Genomic DNA, 17,632 nt, shown 5'->3' with positions numbered 1-17,632 from the left:
TTTGGTGGCACCCCTGAAATCGACCAGTCTAAAAAAAAACCTCTACTCCATGATTCTCAGAAGAACTTAGAGCAGCCTGCCTGAACCTAAGGCAGGAAGAGTGTAAATGGTGCTATGCCTACAATTCTGAGGATAAGTTGGCCTACTGCCAACTTGCCAGCAAGTACCATCTTTTTATTCTGGCTTGCTAACAAACCTTTTTTACCTCCAAAGTAGAGTCGGCACTTTGCCAATCTAAACACTTATTTTCAGTAGTTAAGTCATTCTCATCATCCACCCACTTCTCACCAACGGTGACCCCTAGTCAACAGCTGTGTAACTCGTTAAGCAACTTTTTTGCTACTGAGATTGCAGACATCCGCAATGTTATTGCCTCAAGTGCCCCAAGAGGGTCAGGCATCATGGAGGCTGATCTGCTTGCCTCTGGCCATTCTCTTTGGTCCCACTTTCCAGATTTCTCGACGGAAGAGGTGTCTAGGGCAGCAACCTCACTGAAGTCAGCAGACCCATCAGACGCTGTGCCATTAAAAGTTCTAAAATACATTCTACCCATGATCTCTCCTTGGGTTATGGCAGCAGATAATTTATCTCTCCAATTTGGCATCACCTCCACCCACCTTAAGCAAGTGATGGTTATACCGCTGCTTAAAAAACCCATCATTGGACGCTTCAGTTCTGGCTAACTACCGTCCCATCTCACTCCTTCCTTTTTTAATGAAACTGCTAGTGTCCTTGGTGTCACCTTTGCTTTCTTCCTTCTTGGAGTCATCCTCTTTTTGACCAGGGTGCAGTGGGTGCACTAATCCTATTAGACCTACCGGGGGTCTTTGACATGGTCAACCACTCCATCCTTGTGTCCCGCATGGCATCAGCAGGCCTCTCTGGCCCTGTCTGTTAGGAAAGATTTCATAATTGTAGGTAATTTTCCTTCCATGTGGCAACCCCTAAACTTTTTGCTGTTGTTTTTCACCTTGTTCTTGACTTTGCCAGAGAAGTGCAGCCTTCTGCCGCACTCCTCTGGGCTTTCGCTCCTTTCTTACGGGGAAACTGACATGCCCTTAAGACAGTCAGTACCGGGAAACGCTGTTTTCCGTAGTTTCTTTTATCATGTTGCGGCTTTCGTGCAACATGACACAAGAGGGCACTGTAAGCTAAGTTACAGCTCTCTTGGGTCTCTAGCCTTCTACAGGCCCTGGATACTCGTTTAGGATTGTAACTGATCGGTGCAAGTGATTCACGGACGGGAATGGTGGCAGCGATCGTTTCTTGTGTTTTGAGCTCCTTTTGGCGTTCTAAGCGCGTTTCTCGTGCTTAACCCAAAATGGTGGCCTGGCTCCCAAAATGGCCACACCACGAGGCTCCTTTGTCCTGTCCGCTGACCGTCTTGCTCCCTTCACCTTCCCCAGGTCGAGCCGACCCGGGGCCTTCCTTATTTGGGCATCTACTTTCCCGCGAAACACAGATGCTTTCGCGGGCTTCTACATGTCGTATGTGTGCCTCCAGGATGTGGGCTGGGATGTCTGGTCCCAATACACATCCTGGGTGCCAGAGAGTCTAGGGTGGTGTGAATGCCTGGGACCACCGTGGTCCGTGATTGGTCCACGAATGGTGTGAGTGTTGATGAGTGGATCTCCCATTGGGTCCCCTCCGTTTTGGCGCGAAGGGAACCGTGGATAAGAGGGGGCTGGAAACACCACTACCATGTCGATCTCCTGAGTTCTCACGAACGAAGGAATACAGGAGCCAAGTATCCTGCAACCAAGAGGCTGGACCGAGGAATCGCTGGTGACCCGCTGAAGGACTGCTCCTCTGCACTGCTGTCGCCTTGTGAAACCCTTTTCACCTTTGATCGAACCAGAAGGCCTGTACTGGTACTTCGACCCTTGGAATAGCGGGAACAGCTATTCTCGGCATCTTCACCATCTCCTGCCAGTAAGCCTTCTGAAGCGTCTCTGGGCCATCCAGCAGACTGACCAGCTTACACCGGAGTCTTGCTCTGTAACCGCCGCCAGGTTGTGTAGTATTTCGAGTCCTTGTCACTCTCACACGCTTCCTACACTTGGCGTTCCCAGGTCTGAAGTGAGTAGTGTACATTTGGCTCAGATACACACGGCCGCTCGGTTGCCCTGCTGTGGTAACAAACTGTGCGGGTTTCTTCGTTTGGGACGTCTTTTACTCAACTCTGCTGCTGCAGACTCAACACGACGACGAGACGCTCCCTACTCTTCTGAACCTGCCAGCTACTGAAACTGACGCGGAGAAGCCTGGGTCTGCTTGCATCGGGGACCGGTGAGTAGCATAGCTAGGAACTGGTCGCCCTCCTGCAGGAGCCCATAGCTTTTCCCCGCTGTGTCAAAACAGCACCCTTTTCCGTACTCGCGCTCTGCTTCTGCCCACAGTGGAGGCTGCGCTTGAGTCGCGGAACTTGTCCTTCTTCATTTGTGCACTAAACTGAACTGCCTGATTTCCCTCGAAGAGACTCCCCTTTTGCCCGTTGGCACCAGCGTGTGCAGGTACTTTTGAGCACAAGGCTCCACTCTTCGCAGGGCTTGGACTTCCTTTTAGTTAGGTGCCTCTGAAGGCGGACTGGGTCTAAGCATTATTTCGCACTGCCTGTTTTCCTTCCCTTTTAGGTGGACTACACATTTCGTGCATCTAACGCTTGAGACTTGTTGTATTTGTATATATATTGTATTGGTATGGTATGTGTTGGTTTACTAGAGTTGTATTGTGATTTTCTCGCTACGGTCATTGTTTTAAAGGCCTTGGAATAAATGTGTATATATTTTTAATATAACACCTGTTTGGAGTAGTTTGTAAGTGTCCTTGCTTTGTGTGCTCATTGCGGGCTTTCAGTCACCCTCGCCCCTCTTGAGACCTAGTCTTGACCGCCGCGATCGCTACCTTGATTGGTCTGGCTCGTCCAGAGGTTACCCTGTTCCAAGTAATTAGGTTGGCCTTCTGAACTTCTGCGCCACCAGGACAGAGTTCAGGAATCCGTCTTAACAAATTGGTGTACAGCGTTGGGATACGACTGAAGGTATCCAGTGTTGCGCACAAACTAAGGCATTTCAAGTTATTCCTAACAGGACACGTAGTGAATTGTTATAGTATAACTTTAAAAAGGCCATTGTCCTATCTAACAGTATGGAAACAAATACCTTGTTAACTTTAAATGCTTCCAAATCAGAAACATTGAAAAAGATGTGTGCGGAGGGAGGTGTTTCCTCTCAAGGCACGAAATTGGATATGATCCAAAGAATCGTGGCGTGGCAAGAAGCGCAGCTTGATGCTATAACTTCTGAGGACAGTGCGGAAGGAGGTGGGGCTGCTCTCACTGGTAGAACCGACGGTTCTGCCGCTGCACTGATCCACCGCGACCACGAGGACAGGGAGGATGAGATGTCTAATGTTTCCTCTGCCAGTGCTGATGGGGAGGCTATGCTTGAATTCAAGAAGCAAGAGCTGCGGTTTAGGCAGAAGGAGCTTGAATTCAGCATAGCCAAACTAAAAATCGAACAGGCAGAAAAACAGAAAGCCTGGTTTTCATCTTTCATATCTGATAGGAGTTCTCTTCTGTCATTTCTGTCTTCTGTCTGTTAACTTTTTTGTGGTGTTCCACAGGGCTCTGCCTTGTCCTCAATGACTTTCAACATCTATATTCAGCCACTGATTCGCCTTATCCACTCCCACGGCTTCTGGTGCTACTCCTATGCTGATGACACCCAGATCCTGGTCCGTCTAGATCTTGACCAGGCTGGGATGGCCTCCCAGCTGCATGAGTGTCTGCTGGCCATGAGGGGCTGGATGGGCAGAAACTGGCTGAAACTAAATAGGGACAAAATGGAGATCATGGTGTTAGGTTCTCCTCCTGATCCCTCTCTTTGGTCTTTATCTGGAACATTTTTATGAAATGATTTTTGATATATTGTAAAAGTTCCTTAAAATCATTACTTAGTTCAACCAATTTTTCAGAAAAGTTCATGATTTGATTTTGTTTAATTGGGGATAGGGCTTCTCTTTGTGATGCTTGGGATTGTGTATAATTAAATTAGGGTGTGGTTTCTTCATGAAAACTATGTACTGTAAGAAAAAATATATTATTATTTTAATAAGTTCTGTACAAATTACATAATTTGTTTACAATGCAATATGTATTGTATACCATTAGAGATGTTATCGCCACTCATTCTCCTCTAACCACTCAAGTGTGTTTGTCATTTCTGTGAAAATGAAAAAATAGTGCTTTTACATTATAAAACATGTTTACATAATGAATGCCAATAATAAATAAATAAATAAATAAATAAATAAATACAGTGCACTTACTGTTTGGTGAGAGATTGTTTCCAATAAACACCTGGTTTTTCTGAATGTGTTCTACTGAGATGATACTACGAGGTGTGCATTTACAGTTTCACATTGATACATCTCATTATGTTGTGGGGTAAATGAACAAATAATGTGTACCTTTTGAAGTAATAATTTGTACATAAATGTATATTTGCGTGTAGTAAATATAATTAATGCTGTTTATGTATACCTGTTTGTTGGTTGATGGGTAGAACATTTTTTGTTCTCCACTGTGCTTCTGAGCTTTGTGAATGCTACCTCATGTCCGCGTACTACTGCACTGTCTGCTGACCCTTCAGCTGCTACATTGGGGTAAGTATAATATGAGGAACTTGCAGCAGATTAAGGGTGCGCTGGTTAAAACCTATGACATTTAGTGAACAATCTTTGTTAAAGGGACTTTACAGTTAAGTTGCACTAATTGAAACCTATGATATGTATTGAAAAATCATTGTTAAAGGGACGCTATGGTTACAAGTAAAGCTAAAAAACCCTTGAAATTCACCAGTTATGGTAAGCTAAGCAACCATAACTAGTGCCACCATCGCGCACTGCTAAGACTAAAACATAGAACATGCATGATGACATCACAAATGCCATTGAGGACATCACTGACAACATCACATATCAAATTAACTCTGATGAAAACTCAGCAGAAGGGGTTGTGTGTACAATATTGGTAGCAACATATCACGTATGACTGGGGGACATCTTATAAACTACTTTATATAGTCAAGAATATACTAATTTAAAATAAATGTTATATCGGAGTGTTTTTGTTAATAAAAAAACCTATTAATATATACAAATAGGAAATGGGTACAGCGTGCACTACAGAAGTACAGTATTTTGAATTTGGTAATATTGGTCATTAAAATAATGAATGCAAGGCTATTAGATTTTTTCATTGATATAAATATACATATATATATATGTTATCCAGGCTCAGGTCAGATTACTCAAATGCCTAAACCAGTCCCTCTCTCAGAACTGAGTTTGCATCTCAGATTCACACGTTTTTGTGTTTTTGAAACATGTATTCTCTAATTTTATTATGGCTTTATGAATAAATCACACTAATATGCCTAATAAGATAACCTCGTTGTTCACCTACAGAGAATTCATCATCTGCATAAAAAATCTCACACCGTCACATAGGGTGAAATGCCTTCTCAAAGGTTTGTACTGAACACGTTCACCTTCTTGCGTATCATATTTGCCTTGGAAAGTCGGGAAGGATACAACATCATTTCTTTCCATCAATTGGTCTAGTGTTTGGATCTTTCTGACTGAGCAATTGGATCACAATTTGAGTCAGAACTGGTAATTTGAATAAAGCGTTTTTGTAGATGGGCATGCTTACAATCATGTATGGGTACTTGTCTAGCTTTCTCCAGTCTTGGTAGTAGCTTGCTCCTGAGCACTACTTCAGTTCCGCAAGGGTTGTCCTTGGTATCGTTTGTGGGTTATGCAATTTCCTCATCGATGAGCTTTCATTTTACGGGCATCCTTCAATTGCCACACATCTCATTTCATTTGGAAGCTTCCTTTAAAACAGTGTTCCAATTTGACCAAAGCAAATGCCTGATGATATTCCTTCAGATGTGAAAACCAGAGCCTCCTTTTTGCAGAGGTTGTTTAATCTTGTCCAGAGAGGGAAGGTCTTAATCCCTTCCAGGTCAGACAATGTCTCAGAGCCTGACGTCGGCCCTGGTGTACACCTTAGCCTTCACTGACAAAGCAAGCTGAAAAAGGTAGAAAAACTATGAAATTGAAGGGTATTCATTATGATGGTGTTTATCAGTGCCCACCTGCTCACGCCCAGTTTAACTCATCTTTCAATGTCCAGTTCCAAAGAGGCCTTGTGTTTGTGCAGAATTTGTACCAAAAAATGTTGCTTGCTTCTTGGGAACATGCTCTCCAGGTATTCTATTTCTTTTGGCTCCAACCTCAACAGGAAAGGCATAGTCATCTTTACAATCCATCATGGTTACAGGCATCATGATTGACTTAGACCAATTCATTCATCATCCAGAGATTTCATAGAAACCCTTATCTTGGTCTAGCAAACTTTCTAGACTCTAGAAAGGATCAGAAATTGTCAGTGGCATGTTGTCTGCAAACAGTAGGATATCATGCTTGCAGATACCTGTCTGAATGACTCTGATATTTTGGCACTCCCTTATTGTAATTGATAGAGGTTCCAGTGTATCTTGAGTAGATTAGATGAGGCCAGCCTGGCTTATCTGGTGCCTTTGGCTAGCAGAATCCAGCTGGAAAGTGCCTATTTCTTTTGATCCTTTTGTTGCAGCGCATTCATAAAGTGTCTGTCTGCTTCTGCAGAAGATGTTCCCAGCTTATCTTTTTCATGACTGCAAGCATATGGTCCCACTGTACATTATCGATAGCATTCTCGGTTGACCATAAGAAGGTGTTCCAGTCTAACATTTGTGTGATGGGCAATGTCCAGTATCTGGCTCTGGTGTTTGCATTTCCATTGCTCCTCCGATTTGGGGTGAATTACGTTGTCCATGGAGAGATCCAACCTGCCTGACAAGAGTTTATTTACTAACTTTGCAGCTAGGTTTATTAACCGCATCAACCTGTAGTTGGAACCTTATTGGGTAACTCTATCAGGTTTGTGTATTACGATGGTGCGGATCTCTTTCATTGTACGTGGTAAACACTGAGTTGTCAGTGCCTCGTTGAAGACCTCTGTCAGTAATGGTGTTGGTACACCAACTTATCCTATTCAACATCTTTCTTTTATCTGCATCTATATTTGGCTCATTGAGTCTAGATAACAAGCCATTTTCCTCTGATCCGATGGGGTTGTGCTGTATAGCTCTCTGTATATTTGCTGCTAGGCTTTATGTATCTTTATGATTATGATTATGTTTGGTCATTTATAACATGCTTAATACCCAGAGGTTTCTAAGCGCGAACCCGGGGTTTCGAACCTGTGGTGCTCCGCCTTTATCTGGCTTCCTAGGTGAGCGCATTGCCCCTGAGCTATCCTCCCCTGAGCTATCCTCCTGATTGTTTTACATCTGGAAACATACAATTAGATGCGTTCTAATTCAACTATGTACATCTCTAGTGTGTTAGCTTTATACCTTTGCATGTCCGCAGTTTATTAGGCCGCTCACCCCCACCCCTGCCATTATCTTTATCTTGTCATGTAGAGTGCACTCACTGCTTTCCATGTGTAATATTGTTCAGCTCATATTTTGTTTCCTCCATGCATCTCCTCATATCATTTGAGGAACACTTTTCCTTGCTCTGTGTACCCGGACATGCAAGCCTTTCTTTGGAGGCCTCCTCTATGATCCATCCTTTCAGGAAGGTGTATAAGCTGTCCCAAAGTGCCCCCAGATTGCCCACTGAGTCTCGCTTAATTTCCAGATATTTTGCCATCTCAAATGTAACCCTAGCCACAAAGTCTTTGCCCGTAATGAGAAAGAGATTAAGGCACGACAGAAAGTCTGCCAGTTGACTCATTCCTATCTACAGTGCTCTTTCTACGTGGGTGTTATCTGATGACAGAATACTCCCAATTTGTGAAGCTAAGCTTGATTTCATGATCTCCTCCTTATGAGTATGCTGGTAATTAAGAGCTAAATATGCTGAATTACCACCAAAATCGCATACCATTGCCACCACTCGGTCCTGTAGGCTTACCACTGGATTACGGCTGGTGATAGAGCAGTTTAGTCCTGCATTTGTGGAGTCCATAGGATTGCAAGGGGATTCTGGCAGATTTACCATGAGTGGTGATTCGCCACAGTACGTTCACTGATTTCTGGAGGAAAAGTGGAGGATTTACGTCCAACTTTTTGTTGTAGCTGAATACTCCTTTTTTACTCCGAATTCAGAATATGGTGGTACAGTAAAAATAGCAGCAATTCCTTTACCTGCATTAAAAGTGCTGGTAATGGAATTACTGCCATTTTCTTACCTTCCGGCTTAACTCGTAATTTATTTATTTTATTTATTTATTTATTAGCATTTATAAAGCACGCAACAGCCCTTTCACCGTGGCACTGTTACAGAGATACTTGCTGCTTACATAGGATACAAGAAGCTTAGCGGTTACATGGAAGCAAAAAACATGATACTTGCTGGTTACATAGGATACAAGAAGCTTAGCGGTTACATGGAAGCAAAAAACCTAGTTACATTATGTACTGTGTGGGAAAGAGGGTAGGAACAAGCCAGGGAGGAGTGGCGGGGTGGATGAGGTAGGGAGGCTATGTCGGTGAGGAAACTGATGGAACTAGTTGAGCACAGTAGTTTTGAGGGTTTTGCGAAAGGTGGATAAGGAGAATTCAGCTATGAGTGCGTTGGGTAGGATATTCCATAGTTTGGGTGCTATATGAGGAAAATCTATACCTCCAGCGTTTGCTCTTTTGATGGGAGCGACGCGTAGTTGGTTGGCGAGGTGACTTCTTTTGGGGCGTGTCGAGGTGTCTCTGGTAATGGTTTCTGATAAGTAGGAAGGGGCAGAGAGACTGATGCATTTGTGCGTTAATGTGAGGATCTTGAAGTTGACCCTTTCCTTGACTGGGAGCCAGTGGGCGGCTCGCCTAGCCTGTGAGATGTGGTCTCTTTTGGGGATGCTGAGGGCTGCATGGAGCATGTTGTTTTGTACTATTTGGAGCCTGTTAAGATTTTTTGCTGAGGTGCCTGCAAGGAGAGCATTACACTAATCCAATTTTTCCCCTATTGTGGCACGGGTGAAAAAAAGGCAATTTTGGGTGGTTAGAAAAGATTTTATGGCATTTATAAGTTTGGTGGTGTGGGCAGAGGCAATGGCGCTGACCTGTCGAGTCATCGAGAGGGTCGAGTCAAGGTAGACTCCAAGGGTTTTTACTGAGGTGGAGACAGGTATTTTGGTGTTGTTGATGGTAAAGTTGTCATATTTTTGGTTAAGTTTGGGCAGTATTTCCTTGGGACCTACGAGGATGGTCTTGGTTTTGTCCCTGTTTAAGCAAAGACCATTTGCTGCCATCCAGGTTTGGATGGTGGTGTAATGAGGCCTGTCTGTTAAAAGTAAGTCTATCCATGAGCTGTAGCCGTGTGCCATTGGGAAAAAGTAGTTTCTTGCAGTCATCTTCAATAACCTCCACGCCCCTGACAGAGCCACCAGGCAGCAGAGGTCATAGGGGGTCTTTCTGTTTTTCTCATTCCTATCCTAAGCGTTGGTGCTGTGGTCTAAAATACTATCTGGGCTCAGATTGAAACGCACCCCAATAAAAATGTTCTTGCACTTAGGCCCTCCTGCAGGATTCTCATGTTGAGTTCAGGCCTACAACGTGACATATAGACATTTGACGACATCACAGGGACCACATCAAATTCCAGTGACACCATTTCCCGGAGCCCTTGTGGATTGCATATTTCCAAGATGGGTTTTGCCTTGAATTTCTTGAATTAGGCTGCTGACCCCACAAGTTTTATTTTCATAAATGCTACTGTACTCTATGGCCACTCACGCCCTACATACAGTAGTCACCTCACTCCTAATTAGATGGGTCTCCCGGAGTACAGCAATATTTTCAAATCCTTTCCAAGTAGCTACTTTACAAATATTGATGATTAATGTACTGCTCTGTAGCATAATACAATATATGAGAATCATTTAAAATAATGTTCGTTGTATCAAACAAATATACTTTTAGTTACTAAGAAAAACTGGGGCCAGATTATCTAAACTTTGCCTCTGTGCAAAAAATGCAGAAAATAAATGTAACACTAATTTAGCTGCTTAAGAAATATGGAAGGTGCTGCTTCAATCCGTATTATGTAAACATGTTTGCACTATAGCAAAAATGAAGCAGATTTGTTTAACTATGTTTGCTGCTTAATATCAAAGGAAAAGTGACAAACACGTTTACACAGCAAACAAAATACATAAAAACTGTGTGAATTACGTTTGACTAAGTGCACATATTTTGAGATAATATGAATTCAGACAAAACCTGTTCCAGATCTAAACAGCAAAAGTGGTGCAAAGTGCATTTGCCCAATGCTAAGCACTGTTGCTAATGTTAGATAACATGGACACTGTTGATTGGAAATACTGATAAAGTGAAAGTGCTTCCATGGAACTCTTTTTGGGATGGCCATGAGGAAAGCATACAAATCATTCATGATTCACCAAAACTGGTCAGCTGAACTGAGAAATATCTTTTGTACAATAATCTATGTTTCTAGTTTATTATACTCTATATGTATATTTGTCTGTACTGTCAAATTGTATTAATTTACTGATTATTGTTGTTGCTGAATGGCCTTTAAAGATTTATGTGATAGTACATCATGTAGGGTCCAGTTTTATGTAGGAGGCTGGGATGAAACAGTGTTTTGTATGTGTGTGAAAAAGTTGAAAAATGCGTTGCGTGGCAAAAACAGCTAAACCAGTTTATAAACAGAACAATTACGGATTAATGACTTCCCCTTATCACTAAGGCCTTCTGTGCAAAACATACATTTCCTCTCTAACGCCTAGAAAGGTTATGTGAGAACACAAAAAAGACAGAGGATGTATACTCCTGCACTTGTGTCTTCTCAATGTCACTGGGCCTAGTAATATCGTTGTTTTGTCCTCCCTTTTTCCCCTCCCTTGTCTCGTCGCGCTTTGAAACACTTGTGCATGAGCGCGATACAAATAAAATATCATATCAAATATCATATTATATACCAATTTTTTGAAACTGTAAACCTAGGTACCTGTCCCTACAAAAGACTTTAACTGTCCTTAATGTGGGTGCCTTGACCTAGTTAGCGGTGGTGGGCCGCCTATCTAGGTCTAGGTGAGGAATAGTGGGAGAAATCTTGCCCTCTCTAAATTTATAATAATTTTATTGTACGTTGATAAAACACAGAATAACAGTTAAAAAGAGTATGTCTGGGCTGGTATTTCCTTCAAAGTTTATTATTTGCTGTCCAAACCACTAGTGTAAAAACTTGAGATAAGAGAAACAATTTTAACGCTTGCTCAAGATTAGTATTGCTTTCAGATATATTCGTGAAAGTGTCCAACTGGAAAAAAAATAGAGTTGAGTGAAGGGTAATCTTCACTTTCAATGAATGTCTGTCTTCAATCTGTTGGGGAGTATGCTATTGTGATTGAGCACTTCCTCACTAGTCGACCGGTTTCAGTGGAATTTATCTGCGTTTGCCACCTTCTTCAGGACGGATGGTCCAGGGTCTCTCCCAAACCACCCAAACATCCTTGTTGCTCATTCTGTTGCCAGAACGATATACAATTTGAAGGGATTTTTGCTGCAGTCAACCCACTGTCTATAGGACATAAACGAGAGACACAGGCCGGTGCTCTCATCAAATCACTATTTTGAGGTCATACGGATCTCTAAATATATTACAAGTACAATGTGCTTTCATGTTATATGGCTCAACATTTGTGCTTGCACTCACTGGTAAAGAACCTGTGTTGCAGTACTAGCTGTGGCTAGCTTGGCTGGCAAAGACTGTCTGATTCCACTGAGTTGTGTATTACTTTGTCTTTCAACTTCTTGGATTATTTCTAATGAAGGAACAAACATATTGGTTATGGATAGTTCCTGATGTAATTCTTATCATCTGTTTATTACTGCAACATCTGAGTAGGTCACTGGCCTGACAGGTGCTGCATACTATAAATCTGTCCAGAAAAACGTCTAACATGACTGTCCGGCCGTGTATATCATTTGTTTACTGTTGTTGTACTCTTTTTGACATGGCATTCATACCTGCTATATCCTACCCTAGTAAAATTGTAGTAGCTGGGGGACTACCCTGCTGGCAGTCCTGTCCTATGTCATTTACGGTGTGCAGTAATTTTTTCGAAAACAAAAATGTCGAAAGTAATTTTTTCGAGAAAAAAAAATGTAAAAAAAAAAAGTCGAATTCTTTTTTTTTAAATTAAATATTTATTTTGGGGTCTGGGAATAAAAAAAAGGGGTAAAATAAAAAAAGAATAGAAAAAAAGGGGGGTTAGGGGGAACCCCCATTTCGAACAAAAACGTATTGAAAAAGAAATTCGTCATTTTTGTTTTCGAAAAAATGACATTTTTGTTTTCGAAAAAATGACTATGAACTGTCATTTACTTCAAGTTCTAGCGTTGTAATGTGCGCTGATTTTTAATGTGTTAACAGACTTCAAATCAATTCTATCATCCCCTTATTTTGTCTATGTTCCTATAAGAAAAGGGGCAGCCCATATACCGGGTTGCTACTGACACACATAATCCCATTATGAAAAAGGTCTCTGCATAGTCTTTGTGTGTGCTTACTTAATTGAAAGTCTCAGCTCAGTGTTCGCGTTGGAGCACTCTGACATTCGCAATTCTGGCATAATCCTGCAGCATGTCCGACCCCTCTAACGGGATGGGTCTTAAAAGAGGTAATATTTATGTGCACTTACCTCGAAATTTGTGTAAATGAATGATGTTTGCTGGTGCGAGTGCAAGCAGTCTTACTGTGTATGCAGTTGCACTGCCTCAAACATTTTGACTGCACTTGCGTTTGTGGCCATGGAAACAGGCTACAGCCATTACAGCATGAATATGCTGCGAATCCAGTGGCCATCTTTGAATGGACTCATATGGATCCTGCAATACGTATAGTATCTCAGTGGTCTCAGACACAATCTATTCCCTTGTGGTGGAATTGCAAGCCCTTAATGTAATCGTTTTTTTGTCCAAACACCTCTTCCATTGTTGGCTGGTGTTTTTGGGCGTTACTCATGTGCAACCTCGTCCCCTAATGCTTGCTCAGTAATATGGTGTTTCTCTTCCACCGCTAACTAGTGCAAGGCACCCATAATAAGGACAGTTAGAGTCTTTTGTAGGGTTATGTACCTAGGTTTACAGGGTTACTAGTCTTGACATCAAAGTTTTTCCATCAAGGGTTCATTCCATTGAATCCTTTTCCTTGAAAAATGTTTCACCGAATTACCATACATAAATTGCAAAGTGTTTATGCATCGAAAACCTTTAATCGAATAGGGTTTCGTTGTATAAACACTTTACATTTTTTGCATGGAAAGTCGATGAAACATGCATCACGTTATAACGTTACATGGAGCTGTCCAGTTCTGAAATCTATTCAATAAATTTGCAATGTATTTCAGCACTGGACAGCTCCCTCTAACTTGTGTAGTGTGTCACTTTTATTTTATTTTTTATTGCCCCCCCCAAATCCCCAATAAAATGAAATAAAGGTCCCCAGTCCTAGAAAACAAAATGAAAGTACACGCTACATCAGTCAATCTATAATGTATTTCAGCACTGGACAGCTCCCTCTAACTTTTTGTGTTTAGTGTTTATTGGGGGGTCCCCCCCAAACCTCCCCTGACCCCCATGGGGGGGTCCCCCTCAAGCCCACATTTTCAAAATGTAAATCTTTCCTCGACCCATTGAATTTACAACCCAAACATCCATACATCTATAGTAAAGGTATGTTTGATTTCAATGAATGAATTTCAATGGATAATGATTCGATGGATATTATTTCGATGAATAGACTGCAAACCAGTTTACAGGTTCAAAATATTGTAATATATCCTCTCTCTTTTTTGGGATGAATTAGTTCAGCATTATTAAACATCTAGTTACCATGTACAATGACGAACAAAAGAAAAAAAGTGGTGCACAAGTTGTAAAATAATTAATATGTACATTGAGTCCTGATATCCTAATTGATAATTGTGTTAATGTGTTTTCTAGACACCTTTTCCCATTGATGGTAAAGTAGGCAGGGGCTATTCCTACTCTGTTAAAAGTTACTTTGCAAATATTTGGCATGTTTCCTGCGAGCTGCAACTGTATTCACGATCCTTCAAATAATCCATCACATACACTACACATTTGAAAGACAGAAAGTAAGGAGATTAAGGGAAGTGAAGTACCAAGAACTATAAAAGATTATGGGTTAATGGCCAGAGTCTAATAAACTAACTAAGGTCATCCCCTCTTAGATCAACATATCAAGACAGATATGAAGTAGGTGGTATAGATCAAGGTATTTGTCATGGGTTCAGGCACAGTCCGTGTTTCCCAATTGTTTGGAAGTGACAGCAGTCATCAAAAAACGCTAGCTAACCACAAAAGGAGCAATTGGCTAGCTAATCACAAAAGGAGGCCTTCCCGCATGGCTATCCATCCCAATCACTCAGATAAGTGCCTGATAAATAGAAATACTGCCTATTACCAGCCCGAGCAATGCTCTTGGACTTAATACTGGATCAACAGCATGGGCATAGGTCAGCCTAATATCTGGGCCCCAGAACGTCTTGTTTGTGCCGGGGCCCAGAAGCTAGCTCCTAGTGACAGAGAAGCTCCTAAGTAAGAAAGCCTAGTGCCAGGACTCTAACACTAAAGTATAGCCCTGTTCCACTGGTCCCTTGCCATATCTGCCCCATGAGCTCCCGTCTTCTTACCTCACAATTGAATGTTGGAGCTGACATTTTCCATCTGGACTAGATAAGGTGCAGCCAAAGAGACAGATAGAAAGCAGACCAGGCAAATAAACAGTCTCTGAATTCTATCTGTGTAGCAAGAAGGGAGCGAATGGGTACATGATCAACAGTGTCACCCTGTGCACAGGGATCAAGCAGGCTAGAGAGGCAAGGGTCTCCTTTATCCATAATATCCTGAAAGACCTGATTGGCTGCTGCCTCTGGACTACATCTTGGCTTGACTCAGCTGCAGGGCAATGTTTTGGAATGGAAGGTTGGTAATCTCGCGATAGCTAGAATGTGTTCCTGGATCTAGGTTTGCTGTGTCTGTCTATTAAGCCTGCTTTGAGAGAAGAGGGTAAGTACCCTTGTCAAAGTAATGCATTGATTATATTAAGGAGGGGCAGAATTGCTTGGTGCTTAATCAATGTGATGCTGTTGGAGGCTCAGATAATCCCCTCTTCGGTGCTATGTCTTAGGGATGTGAGGATTCTCAAACGTTTATCAGCTACGATGGGCCTGAAACTTTACAATTTTTGTGCATTGTGTGTTCGGATCAGCAGATGCTGGGGCAGAGACATTGGTGTTGTCATTATGTGTCCTTAAGGTTTTTCAATAGAGAATTGTTTTGTGGTGTTTCCTTTCTCAATTGACTGCAGAATGGTGTTTCAGCTAGAGAATTAAAACAATGCTGTACTGCCTGCAAATAGGTTTCCCTTCTTGATTTCTGGCTCTGTCATTGTTGATATGCAGTTTGTTTGACTGGCTTTAAGAGGATGTGACCTGTACTGTGCAGTTATTTCAATGTGGGCAAATGGGATTTTGGTTTGTTTCGACACAGTTATTATCTCAGTCCTTCCTTTGTCTAGCCTGTCAGAAACAGAAAAACAGGTGTGAAGTTCTCAGGTGACACTGGAAAAATTATTATTATTATGGTATTTATTGAGCGCAGACCTAGGTTCAAGAAGCAACATAGTGCTTTACAGAGCTATACACCAATACAGATACTTAACATAGTGCTTTACAGAGGTATACACCAATACAGATACTTAACATAGTGCTTTACAGAGCTATACACCAATACAGATACTTAACATAGTGCTTTACAGAGATATACACCAATACAGATACTTAACATAGTGCTTTACAGAGCTATACACCAATACAGATACTTAACATAGTGCTTTACAGAGGTATACACCAATACAGATACTAAACATAGTGCTTTACAGAGGTAGAGGCAATGAAGATGCATAACAGAGCACTTTTCAGAGGTAACGGCAGAACAGATATACAGTGGGGTGTGGGATACAGAGAGGCACAGAGTAGGGGTACAGCTGTACTGGGCGGCAGGGAGGAGAGGGGTGGGAGGTGTCTAGCGAGTCTGGTGGGAGGCAGGGCGACGTGATGGCCTAGGTGTTGAGGTGGAGAGTTTCCTTGAAGAGGTGGGTCTTGAGTTCTTTTCTGAATTGCAGGAGCGTGGGGGTGTGTCTGATGTTGACGGGGAGGAGGTTCCATAGTCTTGGGGCGTAGGCAGAGAAGGCTTGTTTTCTGGTCCTTTCCTTTTTGCAGCGGCAGATTTCAAGTCTGCCGCTTGTCAGGTGGGAAAGGTTGATTCAGTCTGCGCACTGGACTTGCAGGAGGAACACATGCCCTCTGTAGCCATGTTATTCACTCTCAAAAGTATTTAAACAGGATTGCACTTGATAGTCATGGGGGGGAAAGGGAAAGGACAGCGACAGCAGCAATGTTTCAAATCTATAAAATTAATCTCTTGTTTGCATCTGATTAAGAGCAATTTCTAAGTTTCATTCTGTAGCATTTTCCCACTGACTGGTCCATCTTAGGTTTTTTTGTAGTGCATGGATCTTTCTCTGGAATTATTGGTATGATTTGCGTCCAGCAAGTTAATCACATCAAATTCTTTAATTACTTCCTCTGTGTTTCTTGTTCTTGTTCCTTGTCAGTGGATTAAATTCGGTTAGAAATGAGTTACATCACTTTACAAATGCTTTGAAAGCTTGAGTGATTGGTTCCAGAGTTCCATAATTATAGCATGACGTCAAACTGATCAAATGGCCCAGTCATAAGCAAGGTTGACATTCATTTTCAAGGGTTATCCACACTCCATACAACTCTGCTCTGGTTCTGTGAGGGCTCAGTCACAACTTGAATCGAGAGCTTCCAACCATATGCAAATGTAATGCTTTTCCGTGTTGCCCAAATGACCTATGCGCTGACTTTGCAACTCAAATCAACAGGCCGATTCATTGAACATGGCGTGCGAAAACGTGCGATTCGCAGTGAAATAGCAAAATCGCAGTGCAACTGCGATTATCGCACAGAAAACATCGCACATCTATTCATGGAAGTCCGTGCACGCGCAAAATGTGGGATGTGCGCTGAAAAAGTGCACGGCGCACGCTGGCGCACAGGTCATCGAACGCTGTGCGATAAGGCCACAGCGAATTCGCACATAGCGCGGCGCACATAACAAAAGTAGGCGTAACACGGGGCATCACACGCAGAATGGGGAACAACTCGTGAAAATGTGGGCGTCACGAGGGAAGTAAAGGAGGCAAGTGCGCAGAACGCCCACACGCTCGCCTAAAACACGTATTCATGGAATCGAATAGGGAAAAACAGCGCACGACCAAAGACGCGCACAGGCCCATACATGTTCGCCACACGAAAGCAGGCGGTAGCGTCCCTGCGCAGGAAAAAAATGTGCGCCAAAGTTCTACAGGCGCGAGAAGGCCCACACGCGATCGGGCCTGGGGGAGCGTGTGCATGTATCTTAGAGGTGCACGAGAAGTT

This window comes from Ambystoma mexicanum, chromosome 5q (assembly GCF_040938575.1).
Source record: "Ambystoma mexicanum isolate Mex_15411 chromosome 5q, UKY_AmexF1_1, whole genome shotgun sequence".
In the NCBI taxonomy this organism is placed as follows: Eukaryota; Metazoa; Chordata; class Amphibia; order Caudata; family Ambystomatidae; genus Ambystoma; species Ambystoma mexicanum.
Note: the sequence above shows the minus strand (reverse complement) of the source record.